Source organism: Pinus tabuliformis, chromosome 4_2 (genome assembly GCF_031772625.1).
Source record: "Pinus tabuliformis cultivar Carrire ecotype Pingquan chromosome 4_2, CPIR1, whole genome shotgun sequence".
Taxonomy (NCBI): Eukaryota; Viridiplantae; Streptophyta; class Pinopsida; order Pinales; family Pinaceae; genus Pinus; species Pinus tabuliformis.
Genome location: NC_142304.1, coordinates 390,221,345 through 390,243,626, shown reverse-complemented (window position 1 = coordinate 390,243,626; position 22,282 = coordinate 390,221,345).

The following is a 22,282-nucleotide window of genomic DNA, read 5'->3' as shown; positions in this document are numbered from 1 at the left end:
TCCTTCTTCTCCTACTCTTTTCCTCTTTCCATATTGTTTATCATCTTCCTCTATCTTGGATATCATCTAAAGACATTGTGTATAAGTTCTTTTTAAACTATTTTCTTTTGATTAAGGAGTTTAGAAAAAAAGAGGCCAAGATGTCTTTTTAACTTCTAGAATTTTCTCTATACTTTGAGTTTTCTCCATTTCCTAAGTATCCATGTTAGCTAGTCTTTCAATGTCTGGTTTGGCTATATGTATATAGGGTGGAGAGCCCTGTTTTGTTCTTCTATATGATATATTTTATGAGGACTATAAGGAAAAACCTCTCCTAGAGAAATTCATTTGTCTGATCATTTCCTCTACCTCCTAGAGAGCAACTCTAGTGTCAACAAGAAATGGGCCCACCTCCTTCTTTAATTTAAACATAGCTTGATATTTCTTAGAGATAAAATGTAGCTAATATAAAATTAAACTATTTCTATTGTATTCCAGATCAAAAATATTCATAAAAAAAGGTGGGAAGTCGATAAGGTGGAATATCACAACCATATCCCGATTTCCGTAAAATCCTTAAATAAGAATGAATCTCCAACTCTGGTGTCTGGGATGAGTTGAAGTATTTTCCTTATCTCAAGAAACATTGTTGGAGCATATTCTTCATACATCACAAAATATACAATTGACATGACTTTATTAATATAATTAGAAATATTGACTTTTGGGGTTTCCTTCTGACAATGAAGGTACAATAAATAATAATGTTTGGATGTCCATTTTCATCTTGAAGTTTTAAATGTATAATAGAGAATATTCAATTTGAAAATAGAGAAACAAATAGAATAAGAAGGACTAATACCTAATATACTTGGTTAAATTATATTGAGACAATTAGAAGTTAACGACATCTACAAGATACTAAATGAAATTGAACCTAGTGAAAGTTTTTTTAAATGGGGAAATGAATGCTAAGAACCCTAAGAAAATTGCATCAACATGTTGATCATGACCATACCATAATAAACAACACACCATATATATAATTTTTCTAGATAATTTGGGGAAAATATTATAACGATATAGGGCTGAAATTTTTAGTAATAGAGAATCCATAGGAAAATATGACTCAAGTAGGATTTATTTGTCTTCTAAATTTAATTCATGATGATTAAGATTGAGATTATCTTCGTCCAAGTTGAGTTTTAGTTGGCATGACTACCTAAACATTTATTTGATTGATTTAGGGTCTACACAAATAAAATAACTCCATTCTTGGATATGATAGCTTTTTTACTCATAATGTAATTAGTAGTAAACCAAGTTAGAAAAGTATGGAAGTGGTAAGTCTGAGGGATGGTAAATTAAGCCAAATATCATTCTCAGGCCAAAGAAATATCTTTCATGTATGTGAAGCATTGATAAGCTCATTGCCTTAGTTCATAAAGGTCAAATTCACATTGGGTGTCATGAACATTCATTTCCTAGTCAATTATGGCTAGTTCGTCAAGATTTACTTTTTGGGAGCCCTCTGAAAACTCAAGGTTAATTTTTATCTTTATTTTTGAAAGAAAATAGGAGAGGACTGAATATTACCTAAGAAATGGTTGACAAAGACTGTTGATAGGTATTCAATGGTCATAATTTTGATTTGTACTAGTGGTTCAGGGTGTCCTTGTCCTTTGATGGCTATGAATGAAACAGATTGTCACTTTTTTCCCTATTATAGTCGAACCAACCTTCCTTTCCTCGACATGTGGAACCTTCCAATTTGGAAAAAACCACATGAAAATATGTTCTTGATTATTTTTCAAATTTTGATGATTTCATGCTTACATGGGTTATATGTGGGAATCATATATTGTTTCCACTTGGATGCCTTGTAATATGGTGTCACTTACCTGTTAGGTCCACCCAACACACATTAGGTCCACTGTTACCACATTTACCGAAGCATTTTTTCTTTGGTTTGGGGGGGCAGGGTTGAAGTTCCATTTATCAGGAACCATATGCCCTTAGTGGTTTATTTCTTTAGTGGCATTTTAGAATCCCCTTACCTCAGTTAGCCATCATTAATGTTGGGGGGCCCAAAATCACTTTCAATTGTTGATCTCTAAGTGCTCGCAATGCATTGTGTAAGCTACTCCTTGTTTTAACACATGCTTTGGAAATGTTATAACTCATCAGATTTCCAAATTTATTTAATAAAATTAATTTTATTTAACTTGTACAAACCTCAAATTTAAAGTTATTACATGCAAATTTTTATAAAAGTTTTATGCTACAACGCAATCTTCCCACTCATAATATTTCAATGTGCCTAGAATTCCTTTAATGTCCATCAATACAACACTAAATTTCATAAGAAGGAAGTATAAAGACAGAAAATATATAAAAGAGATTATGTTACCTATTTTTAGTCATTATAGATTGAGTTGCAAGTGCTATCTTCTTTGTTTTGATTATTTTTTCCCATGCTTCCTTAGAATCTTGAATGGGTGCAACTAAATATTTTACTTATATCTTACCTTGATTTGGAGAGGATTCTTTTGAAAAACCTCTCTTTCCTAAGGCTTATAAGCTTCTCCTAGACCCTTTGCCTCATCCACCTACTAATTTTAGGATTTGGCAGGGAGGTTGTATCTTTTATGGAAATACTTTTATATTGACTAGCAGGGGGGTTTCTTTCCTCGTGATCCTCTTGGTCTAGATTATGTAGAGAATGAAATTAAGGAAGAAATATAAATTAAAACACATAGCGATATCTTGTAGAGCATAGTAATACAATTGAGAACTTGAATTATATTAATGAGTAAAATATTATAAAAGATTATAAAATGAAAAGCTATACAAACTAGCTAGAATGGTGATAACTTATCTCTAAAGGGATATATGTCATCTATGTTAATTCACAAGAAACCATACAAGAGGAAAATGTTGTATTTTTAACATAAAGTATGAATCCCTGAGAGGAAAAATACCTATAGATCCAAAACCCTAACATTAGGAGTGATGTGGTAGGAAAAATGTCAGCCATGTGGAGAGTAATTGATACATCAATTTCATAGGGCCACAACTTTTGTACATAAACTCAATTTATGGAATTTCTTGCACCATTACACAAATTATTCCATGCTCTGCGTGTTTAGAAAGCCATAGATATGTAGCTTGTCTCTACTTCCAAAAAAGATAAATGCTTGAAAAACACATTGGAATCTCAAGACTTGAAATTTTGTAGTATAACTACTAAGATGTGGAACCATTCTAATTCAATGGAATAGGTATGTGACCAATATTATCCACCTAGATCAGTCATCACCCCTTAAGAAGCAATAGTCACCATTACATCAAGTTCTTCCATCATATGGGAAAATTTCTACTAAATATGATTCTCAATGAGTTACTTACCCTGAAGAAGGAGACTTGGTTTGACATGCCAACAGAGTTGAATTTTCTACTACTTGATCCCCTTCATTTTGGTCTCCATAATTTATTCAATTATATCTTAATGCAACCAGTATTGAGTTTTGTAAGGGCCAAGTGCTTAACCACCTTTTGAAGTGTCCAATAGAAGTGGAAAATATGTTCAAAATAGCTCCACATTAAATACTTGGTGCGGGCTAGGTAAAGGGGGGACATTTAATTCATAACATTATTACCTGTAGCCTTGGATATTGCGTAAGGACCATATCAAAGTGGATGGAGCATCTAATGGCACATCTTGTGAGGTGTTATTTCAAAAATGAAACCTTACCTTATCTCCCACTTGAAACGTGTATGGAACCTGATATTAATCATGTCAATAGTTGTACTTGGAATTATCTTTTTATGAGATATTATGAACTTGTTCTTTGATGTGATAGATGTTTTCAATAAATTTGGTTATTCTATCAACATTTGTTTGAGTATGGGAGGATTCCTCTTATGTATATGCAAGGGGGAAAGTTACACCAGTAGGGAATAATAGTTGGAACACCAAACACATTTGAAATGGGTTATGGCTAATAAAGCTATGAAGGTTTTTACTATAGTTATGTTTAACATAAGGATGGATCACATCCACATGTGTGGTGTTTGGAGTTGTACATTCTTAGGATATGCATAATCATCCCATTGAATACCTCTATTTATTCATTGGTTTTAGGGTGGAAAGTAGTTGATTTGGTTAGCTTGGTGTGTATTATTGACCACATGATGGACAATACAATACGTAGGAACATATTATCCCTATATAAATTAATGGACCATGGAAGTTAATAATTAACCTATTCATGCTTTAAGAAGAGCTTAGCATTGGCCTCTATTGTAATACTCTTATTTTAGGGTGTCAAAATGGCCATCTTAGAAACTAGTAGAAAACCACAAATATATAGTCATTCTCATGCTTGGTTGAAGACAAGATTGACATGTAGTCTATGTAGATGGGATCATATGGCCTATATAAGGTAGGAAACAAAGCGTACAACTCCTACTTATTAATGGAAAGTTTGGTGATGGAACATGTAATGCATGATTTAATATAGTTGTTGATTTCTTTTTGAATATTTGGCTAGTAGAAGTACTTTTGTATCACGACCACTTTCTTCTCCACATTGAAGCTCCTTGCCATATTACTATATTGTGCCTCCAAAATAAGCTTATCATGCTCACTTGAAAACATAGATATGGCCTAAATGAAATCCTAGAAATGAAAGTTTGAGAATGGTTTACCTATGCCTAGTGCCTAGTAGGTAGCAGTAAAGTGTGGGCCACTATCATAAAATGAGGGCCATTCAAGTGTCGTGTCCACAATATTTGAAATTATTGTCACCACCATAACTAGAGATAATTTTAGGTAGTTTTCAACTTGATTTGTGTTCCTCTTCTTGTAATTAATGTTTAGGAGGAAAAAATTTAGATACATTGACCACTTCTAATGGTAGTTGTTATATAATTTTCCCTACAATTGCATGAAATATATGGGCTTGTGATTAGAGTGGATGATCATCTCCTTCCATAGAATGTAATGCCTCCAATAGTAGTAGCACTGCATAATGGAATACAACACCTAGGCATAGGTAAGTTATCTACAAACCGCATCATAGAGTGTCTTACTATGATACACCACTAGATGTCCATGTTAAGTCAAGATTACATTAATTGTACATAGATTAATAAATCCATGTCAACATTAAAGGGTTGATGTAGGTCTAGTAGAGTGAACACAAGTGTTAATCAAAGAAAAAATTGTACATCCTCGAATGTTTTTCATTCTGAATTATCGCAAACAAACTTGATTTTGGCCTCACCCTTAGTCACTTGGCTTAGGGACCAAGTGATATGAGAGAAACTCAACAAGAAATTGGGATAGAAGTTATCACTTGGAACTCTATTAGATTCATTAGGGTCGGCCAATTACAAATGACTTAGATCTTACTTTCATCCAGATGCACACCATGTTCATCTTTGATGTATCATCAATATTGAATTCTCTACATTTCAAACGACCATTTCTTTATATTGGCATATAACCTATACTACTATAAGGTTCTTAGGATTTATATTATGTGCTACAAATGTTGTACCGAAATTTTTTGAAGAAGATGATATCATTTCAAATATACGACTGTGTAAGAGTTTTTGAAAAAACACAAGATATCATCCATCATCCCCATAAACATATTTTTAAATAGAAACTAGTGAATTTATATCAATAAAATGTTATAGTAGAAGCTCATAATAAAATAACAACGAAAATGGCCTCCTACTTGAGTCTAGCTTTCAAAGAAAAGTTATGTATTTGTCTAAGACTCCCAGTTTTGAGTAGCTTCTAATACATCAAAAGTCTATAGTATCTAATAGTATATACTTGAAAAAGATGACCTAACAACTTATAGACTTTAAAAAAAATATTTATAATAGCAAGAAAGAAAAATATAACTAGCGATAGGAACCTCTCCCCTTGCTTCTACATTTTTTCTACATTTTCTTCCAACAATGTTTCTTATCCATCCGCTTGATTTGGTTGACTCTATACCTTGGTGTCTAGCTCTAGATGAGCAAGGGTTTTGATTACCAAAAAAACAATAACACTATTTTATCATGCCTCTCAACTAATTTCCAAATAAAAAATCGTTGTTTTTCATGACTTTATTGTTCCAAGGAGGAAATGTACTTATTCTACTAAAGAAGTGTTCTCACGATGATCTCCACTTTGAGAATATATTTTTTGGTCTAGAATGGTATCTAGTTAGATACATTAGGGTATTGTTGTATATATTACTTAATAATTATTATTGGAATCCCCGTTTTTTCCTTAGTGCCTAAGTTAGTTTTATAATCAGCGATTAAGTTGTTCTCCTATAGAATATGTTAGCATTGAACATTTTCAAATGAATTTTTTGCATGCCTAGTCTTTTCAAGAATGAGTATCAACTAGAAATCTAGTGGGAATACATCATAAAGTGAATACCTAAAACTTAATTTAGAGCCCCTACCACAATTAAGTTTAGAATACTATGATTATTGGTAGGATTCAACCTTTGCCAAGGTGTGTTCATATGCTTCAACCACATTATTTGAGAAAATCCAAAGGTTCTAGGCATAAGTATAAACTATTGTCCCTCCATGGATATAGATAAATCATCCTACACCTAACACCCTATGATTTCATTTTAAGGTGCCATCAAATAAAAAAAATATGAGTTCCATTCAAATTTCTATTTTTGGAAGTATATATTACTTAATCGGCACTACCGACAAGATTTATTTGAAGGTTTTATAATATAATTGCAAGAGAATATGACTTATGTTAAATTGTTCAATCCATAATGCTTCATCTATTTCTAATACCTATGGGATGGATAAATGCACTCCCTTGGAAATGAAATGTTATGTTAGTAGCATTTTATCCCTTGTTGCCACTTTCCTAAGAATACATATTTCTTGATGAAAGATCGCAATTTTTTTTGTTTCTGTTAGTATGAAATTTCTTGGAAGGTGTACCAAAAAAACTTGACTTAAGTCACTGGTGACAAGTGACCCTAACAACAATTTGTAGTTTCTTATACTTCATATCTGCAATAATAGAATGAGAAAAACCTGCAATAAAAAGATATATGCGATCCAAAATAGTAAATAGCAATAGAAGTCCATTGTAATAACCTAATATGGAAAGGCTTTTAAATGAATAATAATATTTATTAATAACACCCCTTGAAGGATATCTACAAAAGGGTCTACAAATCCCCCTCCGTGGGACAGGTCCTTTGATGTCCTTGATGCTTTAGTGATCGACTCTTTCTCTCAATATGTAAAAAACCCAAAACAGTATGTAGAACTCTAGTGGGATCTCAAATGAAAGAAGACAATAGTGGTGACAATGATAATGATCATGGTAAAGAATGAATTGAAAACCCTCTTATTTATAACAAAGTAATGGGTTGATTTTGAAAATGGAAAATAATAAAATAATATTGACCAAATCAAGATCTAACCATTAGGAATACTTTATTATATTTTTTGAGAGGGAAAAGATATTCAAAATGGTCAAATATCTTTATTTAGAAATAATTAACAAACAACATGATTTATTAATTATTTCACAGGGAATAAAAATGGTGTTAAATTGAAATAATTATTAAATAGTGATTTAATAATTATTCAATAATAGAATTAAGGAATGATAAATAAATAATGATTTATTTAATTATTCCTAGGTGATTTATTCAAATGTGACAAAGAACAATTATGAAATAATGACTTAATAATTATTCCTAGAGAAAATTAAATAAATAATGATTTATTCAATTATTCTCATGGGGTTTTTTAATTTTAATCAGAAAAAATTTAATAAAAATGGTTTACTAAATCGTTTCCCATGGTGAAAGTGATTTTACTATGGTAAATTTAATCGTACATGGTGTATTTAATCCACCTAGTTAGAAATGGCTAGGTGATCATTTTTTGGTGATAACAGATTTCCCCCCAATGTATGAGTGTTAAGAGAAAATCGTATGACTGAAATACGTTGTAGGTTACACTTCAACAAGACACCAAAGGGGAGTCAGATATATATATATATATATATATATATATATATATATATATATATATATATATATATATATATATATATATATAGCTAAAGCAATGCGAGGGAGGATAGAGGAATGGATGGGGCGAGACCTACTAAATGGATATAAGTCCCATTTTATTTTGGAGTACATGATCTCACATGAGGTGGGGAGGCATACCCATACCCACCGAGATAACTGAATAAAAAGAATCGTGGTGACCCAGCAATGTGGGACTGAGCTAAAAAGTACATGATACATGATATGTTGGAATCAATGGGCCATAAAATAATACAATGAATTCCATATAAATAATGTTCCTGGAAAGACATAGGCCAAGACTGAATACATTAACATCTAAGTACATGAGACGTAATTCCTCTCAAGTTGGCATGGCGAGAGGGGGGGGATCACAACCAAAGAAGCCTCGTTGAATAGGAAAAAGATCTTAAGATTTGAATGGATCATCTAAAGGAGACATGCATGTTGTGGGCGCTCCAAGCAGCTGAAATTGAACCCATCATATCTAAGGAATTTCATATGAGGTTGGATCAAAATATGTGAACATCTAGGCATGTATGGGGCTACCTGAAGCGCCACCCCCTCATGAGGTTTGGTACATCTCACACACACTCAGGAATCACTAGTACAATTTGTTGGATCACCGAACCATCAAGTGTACAATTCTCAATCATGCGATAATGAGTTGGAGTCAAGCACGTGAGAAACAACCAAGTTAGAGGAAAATGATGAATCCCTTTTCTTGATCTGAAGCATTGAACAATGATGAAATTTGGAACCAAGGTACACCACCCTCTAGCCCATAGTTCTAGAATGAATGTGTTGAAGTCGATAGAAGAGAGCTCGCTAGAGTTGAGGCAAGGAGGAGTCCTCAACAAAGGGATGATGGATCATAGTAGGGTGACTGATGAATTAACACTAGGGATGATGATGGAAGGAAATAAGATGAGTGGTGGATTGACAAATTCCCTTGTTAGAGTAGAGTATGCATGGTTGAGTTGGAAACAATTGACTTGATTCCTAAGGGGATGGCCAACAACTGAGATGGAGGATTTTAGGAGACGAAACAGTATAGATAGAGGCAAAAATGAGAAAAATAGGATGAATGTGATGTAAATACATATGTGTCATTGTAATGAGGACTCAATGGGACTCAGAACAGACTCCATGAGTGTAGGGGTGACTCATCTCGAATTCTCTGAATAAGGGTGACTCGTTGATGTTGCCAAATGGGGGAGGCCCGGGGGGACCATAAAAACATGAATAGATGATGGTTACTGATGATGAAAATTGACATGTGAGTGACATAGTGTATAGGTAGAGTGGTACCAGAGTACGGGTGGCTCACATGAAGAAATTTGATTTTAAAAGGTGACAAAGTGAGACCTCATGAACGAAATTGCTTCCTGGTGAAGTGTCAAATTACCAAAAACAAAGGGAGACCCATTATAGAAATCGGTGAGACATTTCCAATGGTGCTAAAATTTCATCAAACCAAGCTACAGTTTGGTTGCAATGGGTGACGAAAAAAGGGCTTCTTGCCCCTAAATCCAATTCATTTTCACATTGATCTGTTGGAGAATTTGGAGAGGAGGAGAAGGCCCCAATTTTTTTCGAGATCGTATCAAACAAACCGATTGTCAAAATCAAGATTTGCAAGGTGGAGGTAGGTGGCCTAACCTATCTAAATATGGCCATAATATTTCTTGGAAGGATGGTTCCCGATGAAGAATTAAGGAAGGAAAAATGAGGGAATGAACTACTAGAGGAGGTCTAGAATCATCCTTGCCCACCAAGTCAACAATGGGGACTTGATGGTAAATGTGGTATCACATAAAGTATAATAGTTGAAGATATGGTATTAATAATCTATGATATGTGATGTGTATATGGCTCGTCGGAGAGGCTGGTAGAAGAAACTATACAAGGAATGAAAGGATAATCGAATATACCTAGATCTTTGGGGTCTAGGCCGATACTTATGTTAATCAAGTTCGAAAGTGGCTAGGGGCACCATCATGCCCCCAAGCATGAGATACTTCCCCTTAGCATATAATGATGGAAGGGACTGATTGAGTATGCAAATGTGAGAATGATGCCCCTGGCTAGAGGAGTGCCATTGTGTTCCAAGTGCTCAAATAAGGGATTCGAACATTTGGTCTAACTGGAACAAGATCTTGTAGAGGATCATGAGGAGATGTAGGGGCATAAGTGCCCCCCATTTTTGTATGGATAGGTGTAGCATGCTATGGGCATACCAAATGTATTTAGAATAGTGGACTCCAAACAAATTTTGATGAGGTGGTTCAACATTTTTTTATGGTATGGGTGTCTTCTTGTGGGAAGAGTGGATAGATACAGTTAAAGAATGGAAATGGTGGATTACCAATATCATTTGGCACTGCATATAGGATTAAAATGGACTGAATTTATAGGTTCACATGCATGGTGTCACTATACCAAAGAGTGGCTTCGGATATAATGAATTGATGCTCACCTAAACTGTTGTCACTTTTTCTAGCACCTGTAGCATAAGTGCTTCAGTAAATATAGAAACTTCCTTGAGATAGCATCTGGGTTGATTGTAGACCAGTGCCTAGGACATATTAAGAGAGGAGTGTTTTTGAATATTTAGTGGGGTTTTCCGCTGCTCTCCAATTGTCATGTAGTTTGAGAAAGATAATGAAAGGGGCTCGATGCAATGGTATTTCATCAAGGTAAACTCAAGCGAATACATGGATCTAAATGCTTAGGGGGTAAATCGGGTTGATCTTAGAGAGAATGTCTGGTTCTAGTGGCCAACACAAAACAATAAGCATCTTTAATATTGGTGTTGTAGTAAAGTGAAGAGGAGGGAAGAGAGGAGGGAATTTAGTGCATAGGGTTGGAAACAAGACAAAATCCTAAGCAACAACGTTTTGATAGAAGTATGGAAGACTGAAGAGGTGGAATGATAGAAACAATGGAGCACTAATTAAGGTCCCAAGATCTAAACATTATGAATAAATTTGTTAATAATTATCATATGTAAATTTGTGCTCATACAGGTACTGTAGGCTATTGGATAACACAAGTAAATATGTAATTACCACAACTACTATTACTACTTAGCAACAAAATATACAACCATGAATAAGAGTGAAATCGGCAGCTTCTTTGCACTATGTTAGAGGGAGAAAAACGTACATGAAGTGATAAACAAAGGGGAAACATATTGTATATTTATCAGATTGGAATCACCAAATAGTTTCATTCATCCTTCAAATTGAATCCAATTCACCATTCCATTTATAGTCAGCAAGGTATTGCTCAAGTCCCTCATGAATAAGCAAATAGAACCAAAAGTGGAACCATAGAATTTTGACCCCTCAGGTGCAGAATTCCATAACCTCAGTTAAGTGTTTCTTCCCCCTATTTATAAGGGGAGGGGGAGATTTGAATTATCAGTTACAAAATATCTCAGCTAGAGTTCCAGTTGTTTGATCAAATAGTTGTCTCGGCGTGCAATAGTTATGCTGCCCAAATGATTATAATCAGGATTTGGTTCCTTTCTTTAAAATTCAAGAAATAAAAAATAAACAAAAATAAGGAAATTTGAATGATGGTGAGGAAAATATCTCCCAGACGTCCCTATAATTGCCTCTAATCAAGCCATGTCTCTGCCATGATGATTCCTCCAGTTTTCATGTCGCTTTTGTCTTTAACCGCTTGAATTCCCCACTCTCCGGCGCCGGGAGTAATCAACTGTGGTGGCCTTGGTGGTGTCATAGAATCATAATTGTCGACTCATACACCCCCTTAACTTCCTGTATCATTTTATCAGAGCCCAGTATGCCTTGTAGTGTCACCACAATGTAATATCGGAGAAGTCCCATGTTGCAAACTTCATAATGGTGCACCATTCAAATCTGTCAATTTTCAACATTCGATATGACAATCCCCTTCTTCTTAGCCCTTCCCCCATTTTTCTTCATAACACTGAGGGTAATGACTAGGTGCTTAGCCTTAAGGCGCTAAGGACTTTTGTTGTTTCTCGGGGGCTACTTTTCCTTAGTAACATGCTTTACGCCCCTGTTCCTTAAGTTCTTCTTAACCGTGGGCCAACCCTTATATCAGATCCCCCTTATCAACAATTTCCAATTGGGGTTTTAACTTACGATGATGTGAAATTTCACCGATTATCCCTCTGTGTTCAGCCTTAGCCCTTGGTTCTTTAACTCTTCGTGATCGTGTGTCACCCTCATATTGGAGCCCCTCAATCAGAGGTTTTACTTTGATGCAACAACATGCCTCAACCTACGAACGTCGATTTGTGATATAGCATCATCCTTTGCTATGTGGCACCTTGTGAGTGGTGACACATGTCACCCTTTTTTGGCCTATTATAACCCCTGAAAATGCCGAATCTACTTGCCACATGTCCATCGTACCATCATGTCTTGATGACATCAGCCGCCATGTGACATATCAAAACCAATCTTTGTTCACCACATGTCCCTTATCAAAACCAATCTCTATTCACCATGTATTCCTTTTTGAAACCAATATTTGTTCAACATGTGTCCCTTATCAGAACCAATCTCTGTTCACCATGTGTCGCTTATTGGAACCAATCTTAAGAAGCCACAGGTCCCGTTATAGGAGAGAGAAAAGGCCCAAACCTACTCTGATTTTTCGCTGAAATCCTTTGTTAATTAATCTTTGGTCTTTCCTTGTGATTCAACACTAAAGGCGCAATCCCGATGATTTAACAATATTAGTGTTCACCGATCACAACTTTGTTAAGGTTGACATTTTGAAAATGCCAATCGCTGATATGTGATATGGCCTAGACCCGTCGACTGCCGATATTGCGGCACCTCTAATATGTGGGACCATTTGTGGGAACTCCGATATTTTGGGACCTCTGATATGTGGGACCTCTGATATGCTCTTATCCTTCATTTCAAAGGCAACAAAATCCTTAAACTTCAACAGGCCATATCTTTTGATCCAGAAGTCCATTTTTGGACTTTCACATACCGTTGGAAAGCTTATTCCGAGAATTATCCAATGGAAATGGTCCGATTTACACTTTGAGTCCTTATTGGCTTGGAATATGACTACAAAATTTTCTTCTCTTTTGTACTTTAGGTAACTGAAAACACATTTTGCAGTAGGTGAAAACATAAACGACAATGTGATTGACCAACAATAATGTCTAAGGGGCTAGATTATTGATGTAAAATGGAGGAATGATTAAGTGGATCATCCCTAGATTAATTTGAAGTGATATGAGACTCTAGAGGTTCTTCTAGGTGGGGAAGAATAATGGTTCTAGAGTTGACACTACTAGATGCACTATGAGGGTTGGGGAGAATTGCTTCTCCTGGACTCTCAAAAGTGGATGCCCCCTTACCAAAACATTGGGTGGAAATGTAATGGCCACAAGGTGTAGGTGGTTCAAATTTGTGGGTTCAAAGTAAGGGGTTATTAAACCAATCGACCTCACCATGAATGAAGTCTTTGGATTCCACAACATATTTATCATGGGTTTGTTGCAGAAGGAAGTACGCACGATGGTGCATATCATCCCAAGGATAATCAGGGGTGGTCATGGCTTCCATGATGTATTCATTGGAATGAAATATGGGAGGATGGTAGGAAGAGAGACAACATGATGAAGAAGAGATACCTGAAGCATATTCATGAGAGACAAGGTTCACATACGCATCGTCAATGCTGGAAGACAGATGACTAGTAGAGGTGACATCTATCGATGTTGAGACCGACATGTTTGTTGAAGAAGGTTCAGCATAATCACAATAGGAGATGTCAAGAGAGTCCCAATAGATCGTTCCCATGGATGACAACATGTAGAGAATAGGAGTAGTACTATCTTCCATATCAACATCAGGAGGAGGGATCATGATGGGTGGTTGAGATACCTCTTGCTCTAGCATAGGGGTGGGACCGGAACCCGTTGGTAGAGGAGAGGTGGAATCACTACGAGCCTCTAACTCATGAAGCACTTGGAGTGTATCACAAAATTCATTGAGACAGGGGAAATGATGAGAATAATGGCCATAATTATCGCACAAAGCACAAGGGTGATTTGTGCGTAAGGATATTCTCTTCTTAGCTGACTCGGGTAAGGTGACAAGGACCTCAAAAATGTTAGAATCAAGAAAGGTACTAGAGACCACATTCTTGATATGAGGGAGTTCAGGACAATTATTGGTGGCATGACCAACAACATCACACAAATAACATGGAGGATTAGGCTTTGGCGGCTTAAGAGGAGCTGGAGTTGGTTGGGGTACCTTGTCTTTTGTTCCCCTTTTATGGGCTTTCCCCCTTCACTGGATGCTTTTGCAGCAGGAGTAGGTTCCTTTTGAGGTTGTTGAAGAAGTGAAGCAAAGGAAAGGGTAGTAACAATAGGTTGAACAGGCTTCAAAGAAGTGTAAGGTTTGAGTTGATTAGGGGGAGTGTTTGCGGGAGGATCAATGTACTAGACTGGGATCCCCAAGGTAATGTTAGATAAAGTCAACGTAGCCATGATAGGTGTAGAATAAAATCTAGGGGGTGGAAATAAGAACGATATCTGACTAGAAGGGTAATGACCTAGGGGAACTGCTCTAAGATGGTTAAGATCTATGGGGATGGTTCTGGGTTGGAAAGGACTAGGAGATATACTAGCAGAAGGAAATGGGCCTTGAGGCTTAATACTTGAAGGCTAGGTTGAGTTGAGAATAGTAGGTTGTGAAGGTGTTGGCTACTGTGAAGGCATACCAAACCGCTTGTGAGTAGACCATGATGCTTGAAGCCTGCAAACACTGAACGAGCTAGGCTCAAAACAGGTATGCAGTGAACCATAATAAGCACCAATTAAGGTAGAACCCTTGTAGAATCCATGAGAGACATTGGTGAGGGATGAGATAGTATTATTGCCAGTCATCAATGACATAGTGTACTGAGGTGAAATTTGAGACTTAGGATCATAGTACGCCAGTTGATCAATAGTGATGATCTTTCCATTATGATGGAAGCACATCTTACAAAAAAATTCAAATGCGACATCTGACATGGCATAGGTGTAACTACGTCCCAAGAGGATGTTATAATCTAATGGGGCATCAATGAATTTGATGTCAATAGAGACAGTCTTTCCAAAAACAATGATAGGATAGTTGCGATATAAGGCAAGGGGTTGTGAGGGATGATCGTCCCAAGCACTGAGAGTGATGGTGGAGGGGGACAAGTCAAGTGAACCATGTTGCTTCCAAACACAGGTGGACATCACACAGGTGGAGGTGACTTCATCTATAACACACCGCTAAATAATGTTGTTTCTTATGGAGACTGATATTTGAAATGCAACAGATGAAGGGAGAGGGGGATGTTCTGATTTTTCAACGTCAAAGACAATCATACTATCGTCATAAGGATCCACAACACCCAAAGAAGATACTATAGCTTTTTGTTGGGATGGGAACGTCTAGAGGACTTCCAATGTTGACATGGCAGCAAGAGACTACACCAAGTCATCTACTGTGCTATAGGTGTGGTCAGCTTTAGCAGAAGCAACATTTCGACGTAATGGACCTTTGGGGATCTTGGGGATAAAATCTACCTTAGGAAGAGGGATATGTAAGGTACCATTTTATAACGATAGAGGCTCAGTCGAAATTTGGGGTTGGGACTCAATCATTGACTTAGCGGGTGGCTTTTCATATTGGTGTAATCGAGTCTGAAGGTTGAATTGTTCGGTATTGACTTCATTGAAATTCATCATAAGAATTTGATAGTAGTTGTGACCATATGGTGGGTGTTAGGGAGCTGCATGACCTTGTGTAGGTTGATTAGTTAGATATGCTTGATGAGGAAAAGGATTGGTAAGCACAACCGTTTGAGATGAAGTAGGAGGAGGAGGAGGTGGAGCTATGGGTTGTTGTCCTCTAGAAGCAACTACTTGAGCTTCCCATACTTGACACATCTAAGGTAAAAGGGGACACTCATTAGTATAATTTCCATATATGTTTCCATAAGAATAAGTTTTGTTTGAACAAAGAGCCTTTTTTTCTTGGGCTAGCTGCCTTATTACTAGTTTGCGAGATTAGGCTAGTTTCCTTGAGGTGCATTAGGTAGTGGACCTTGTTTACACTGATTACCTTGAGATTGTTGGTTCCGATTAAATTTCCCCTTTTTCCATTTCTTGGGGTTGGGGGGATTGGTTTCACTATGTTGAGAATACAATTGACCTTGTGGAGGAGGTCTCTATCATGGAAAGAGGTGGAGAAGGCATGGGGGGTTGAGGCACTGGTGTTGGCGAGGTTGGAGTGCTAGGCAATGCATACAAATAGAAAGGAGAGAGGGAAACATTAGGATAGATAGGTGGAGCAGCGATGGCCCTGGAATCTTCTGATGTAGATGAGGATGTGCATATGATGTGTTGGGACCTAGATGAGAGTTGCCATGTGAAATATTAGGAGGGGGATAGGTGTAAGAGGAACTGGTGCCCCCTTGGGGTTGACCATAACTAATTAGAGGTGGATAATATGGTTGAATTTGAGGGTGTGAAATAGATCCAACGATACCATTAGAAGAATGACATGCCCCCAGTGCATTAGCAGCGTCGGGCCAAGGCAGATCGAGAATGGCAGTATAAACATACCATGATTGGGCGTAGATCAGATAAAATTTCGAAGCTACTTGGACTGCATCTTCTTGAGATTGAGGGAAGTGAGAAGCAACATATTTAGCAATTGGGGCCAAAATAAACCTAATGAATCAATCCATATAGACACGGTCTTTGAATTCAGCAGCTTTACATATGTTCCTCCTTATACACCATTCTTAAACATGGTTAAATAGGCGAGTGGCAGAAGTTTGATGGAAAGAAGTCAATAGTTCGGTACCTGTGTCATAACAAAGAGGTAATTGGAAATAGGATCAAGAGTCAAGAAAGTGGAATGAGTGGCCCTGGGTCGATCGAAATACTACTTAGCAGCAACTCCAGTAAGAGTGCATTGGAAAAGGTGAAGAGAGATGTAGTCTTTAGTGATAGAATTCGATGAAAACCACATATGAAATGAGAGAAAATGATTTGTGTGGTCTTCTCCAGGATTACCTCCAAACTTGGGGATGTCTTGAAGGAAGATTGGTAAGAATAGTTGGCCAATAGGTGTCATGGAGAGGAGGGTCGTTGATGAGATAGCTAAAATCAAGGAGGCTCAAACCATCCATAAAAGGAATCAATGGAGTAGGAGTCACCATACCGATGGAGTTTCTGCTCATGGGATTACCCTGGTTAGTACCTAGGTTACTGCCTTGGTTTCCCACACCCATGTTGGTGCCTAAAATTCTGATGTTGCAAGGTTGAGAAGACGCAAAATCAAAGGAAGAACTAGAACAATCAGAAGAACCAGAGTCAGAGTGAGGACTCGAAGCAGGAATGGGAGGATGAACTCTAACTCATCCAGGAAGAGTAATATGTCCTAATGGAAACTGAGGACGAAGGCCTTGAATTATTATTGAAAATGCCTTGGGGGTGAAATAATGTCAAGACAATGATGACACTAAGAGTTATAGGAGAAAAAAAGTAACAAACAGAAAGCAAACACCTAGCGTAGTGGTGCCAAGTGCAAACTAACTCTATTAATGATGCTACTCTAATACAAGAAAGCATGTCATATCAAAGAAAAATACCTCTAGCATATAGGTCGTATAAATCCTCAAATAATCCTAAATCTACTGTTTCATATGGGCTTCCAAAGAACTTCTTACTTAATGGAATTTGATCCCTGCAAGCAAAGCTGTCCAGAGAAAGGTAGGGTAGAGAACCAAATGCATCCCATAGCCAGTCCTATAGGGTGTTTTCCTAAGATTGGCCACTACAATTACCTTTGTCCCATAGGGTTGGTCAAGTCTTAAGCTTCTTGGTGATCAGCCACTGCACGGGATTCCTTTCCATGGGTTGGGTAGCCCTGAGGAGAACTATTCACACGATGACCTAGCCTAACCCCCTCTAAATCAATTTTTTGGTGCACTTTGGCTTTGGACCATGGGATGGTGAAGGCTTTTAAGCTTCCTAATATGTCAACTTCTATGTCTCAATGTAAGTGATCGATGGGTATTATTGGAAGCTTATCCCACAGATCCTACACCTAAACTACACATATTGTTTGGCCTTGGTGCCCAAGTGGGTTTAATCTATGTGTGTTAAATTATTAAGGTGTAGTGTTTCAAGTCCAGGCTTGGCAGTGTTAACCAAGCTCGCGTTCGTTTAGGGTGTGAGTGTGTGAAAATGACATGTTGAGTGGATGAGTTAATTGAGCATGTTTTATGATGCCATATGCTACTAAAAATAAAGTTTTGAAAGACTATAAATAATATTGAGAATGAAAGAAAAATAAACAAGAAATCAAGCACACAAAACCCCACCAAAAAAACGATATCAAGAAGCTAAGAAAGGGAAGGGAAAAAGTGACTAAAAGACACACAAAAGGCCTAAAATATCTAATGTCAAAGGGGCTGAGATCTATACGCACTAATCTACTGTAAATAGTGAAAAAACACACCAAAAATCAGAGGTGAAAATTGTTGTAAAGGATAGATATGAAGCTTCGAGACTTAGGATAGTCAAGGGGATCCTAAGGCGGAAAGGAAAAACCCAAACCCTAGACAAAGAAAAGGTGAAATAAATCAATTGAAAAGTGTTGTAAAATAATAGATTAGATCTCGAAAATCAGTAGCTAAAAATGTTGAAACCCTAGACTCCTCACCCAACCAATCTCTTCCTAGAAAGGTGGAGGTGTACTCTGAACCCTAGGGGGATTTTTCCTTCCACAAATAGAAAAAATAAGAGAATATATGCCTATGGGACACTGAAATAGAGATAATAAACTCTTCCCAATACACACACAATATTGTCAGCAATCCTGAATTTTTTTTTTTTAAATCTCGGAAAAAATCCAAAACATAAGTACTGACCTGGAAACAATGGAAAACACATATATCTAGCCAAAAAGTGTGTTTTGGAACACAGATCTGGGGCTGAAATGTTCTTTTTTCTCCCAAGACTCTTGGCTAGAAGATCTCACACATATTTTTTTGTCTCTTGTTCGGTGGGTACATTTGACATGCAAAAAGAACCAAAAAACCACAAGAATCAAAAATTCGACAGAGAAAGCAAAGAAAACTATAAATAGAAATTGAGAGGCTATAAACAGTTACCGAAAACCCTGAAAATTACTAAATCTTCTTTCACCCGGGAACTGAATTACTACACTAGTGGAGTCGCGATTTGTTGACGACAAATGTAGCTAAAGACCTAGTGGAGTCGCGATTTGTTGACGACAAATGTGGCTAAAAATCGAGTGGAGTCGCCATTTGTTAGTATGAAATTTCTTGGAAGGTGTACCAAAAACACTTCACTTAAGTCACTGGTGACAAGTGACCCTAACAACAATTTTTGGTTGCTTACACTTGAGATTTGCACTAATAGAACAAGGAAAACCTGCAATAAAATTATATATGTGATCCAAAATAGCAAACAACGATAGAAATCCAATGTAATAACCTAATATGGAAATAATTTTAAATTAATAATATTATTTATTAATAACACTTGGTGAAGGAGATCTACAAAAGGGTCTACAAATCCCCCTACATGGGATGGGTCCTTTGATGTCCTTGATGCTTCATTGATCAATTCTCTCTCTCAATATGTAAAAACCCCAAAATAGTATGTAAAACCCTTGTGGAGCTCAAATGCAATAAGATTATAGTATCAACGATGATAATGATCATGGTGAAGAATGAATGTAAAACCCTCTTATTTATAACAAAGTATTGGGTTGATCTCAAAAATGGAAAATAATGAAATAATATTGACCAAATCAACATCTAACCATTAGGAATACTTTATTATATTTTTTAGAGAGGGAAAAGATATTCAAAATGGTCAAAGATATTTATTTACAAATAATTAACAAACAAAATGATTTATTAATTATTTCAATGGGACTAAGAATGGTGTGAAATTGAAATAATTATTAAATAGTGATTTAACAATTATTCCAGTAATAGAATTAAGGAATAATAAATAATAATGATTTATTTATTTTTTCCTAGGTAATTTAGTCAAATGTGACAAGGAATAATTATCAAATAATGATTTAATAATTAATGGGGGGCTAGGATAATGAGGGGATATCCTTGTCACCATGGGTAGGGAGAAGAAACAATGGTTGGTCAAAGAACCCGACTTATTTCTTGCTTCATTGATATATCTCCATACCTGTTGCCTTCTAGATTTGATCTTGCTGCATTACTTGAAGATCTTTTAGGTAGTTGAATTATTGAGTAGCCCCCCCCTATTCTAGAGGTGTTGTATCAAATTTATACTGTAATCACTGCTTATATCAAGCTCATGTAAACAGAGTGTATGGCTTTATTACTCTACATGATCTGAATTACACCAGGTTTGTGTGATCAATATAAGAGTAATGGGAATGAGACCTTAGCTTTATCATGTCTAATATGGTGTTAGCTCCAATTCCAATGATACAAGATGTTATGGTGAGCTTAACTGGTAGTATCCTAGAGAAAAAAAAAAAAAATGATTTATTCAATTATTCTCATGGGGTTTTTTTAATTTTAATCAGAAATAATTTAATAAAAATGGTTTACTAAATTATTTCCCATGGTGAAAGTGATTTTACTATGGTAAAATTAATCCTACATGGTGTATTTCGATCCGCCTAGTTAGAAATGGCTAGGTGATCATTTTTTGGTGATAATAGTTTCCAACATATATGCTTAGGCATAGTTATCCATATCACTATTAAGATCAACTTATTTTTTAAGGATACCCTATATATATTGCCCCATTTACCAAATATGCTCTGCTGAGTTTTTCTATTTTTAAATATATGTTCTATTACAATGATCGTACTTCTCTAGGAAATTCCTGTGTATTCACATTCCAAAAATAGATGGTGTGTTATTTATGCAGAATTAAAACATAGTACACATAAAGAAGGACCATGAATTCCATGTTTTTGCAAATTTTTAGCAATCAAAATTTGGCCATGTGCTAATGTCCAAAAAACATATTAATCTTAGGGATACGATCTAGATGTTGTAACTTGTTCCAAATTATTGATCAAGGAGGAAGAGAGATGGTGGAAAACTTATATGCATATCCCAATTTAACCAAGTATTAGTCATTCCCCATCTGCTTTGATCAATGGAAGAAAGTTTCCTAGGGGTGCAACCATTCAGTGAAGATTTAAGTAAAGTAATTGACTAATTTAAATGCACAAGAGACTCATCAAAATCATATCCTTTCCAACACCCAGTATTAGACTAGGAATAGATATCATAGAGAGTATTCTTTCCCTATTGTGCCAACCAACCATATAGGGAAAGTAAATTTTGATTAGTGATCAATGGCCATTGACCCGTGATTTTATCATTTTAGATATTTATCAATTTCTCATTGCTAGGTTCTCAAGTCAATTTCACATGTAAGATTTGGAGAACTATCTGTTTCTGGGAAAACTAGTATTCCTAAAGAATGTTATCCCTCTAGGTTTGGAAACTACCCTAGAAACATTAGTTTAAAGCAATTCAATGATTTCTTCTATGTGTAACAGATAAGAGAAAGATAATGGAACCAACCTAGAACTTCCGTTTAATCCCTTGCTTGATCTCTCTCTCCTTTGGCAGATCCTGTAACTCCTCCTCGTACTTAACACGCTTGAAGAGTACCTTCACAAGTACAACAACAAAGAACTGTCAAAGCATTGTGATCTATTACAACCTAAACATTACAGAATCAGATATATAATGAACAAATGATAGCATTGCACAATCATATGGAAGAAAACTTGAAGAGCTTTATTAATAGAAAGGAGAATTACAACCTAGTTGTCTGATCTAGCATCATCCTCCCAACTTCAATCCTTCTTCACCTCATTAAATAGCAAGATCACACCAACAAGAATACAATGCCCTTTCCTCAATTACAAACTATCAGCACTTCCTTACAATTCACAATATTCCAGCCTCTAGATCTCTTGGATGAGGGATCCATTTATAGATGTTTGCAAGGGTGTGAGTCATCCATGGGGTTTGATTAGTGTCATTACACTTGTTACAATGGGTTCACAAGAGAAGGGATTGGAGATTTTCTTAGATCCCTTATTCATCCTTGGGCGAATTCAGAGAGGCAAGTGGAATAG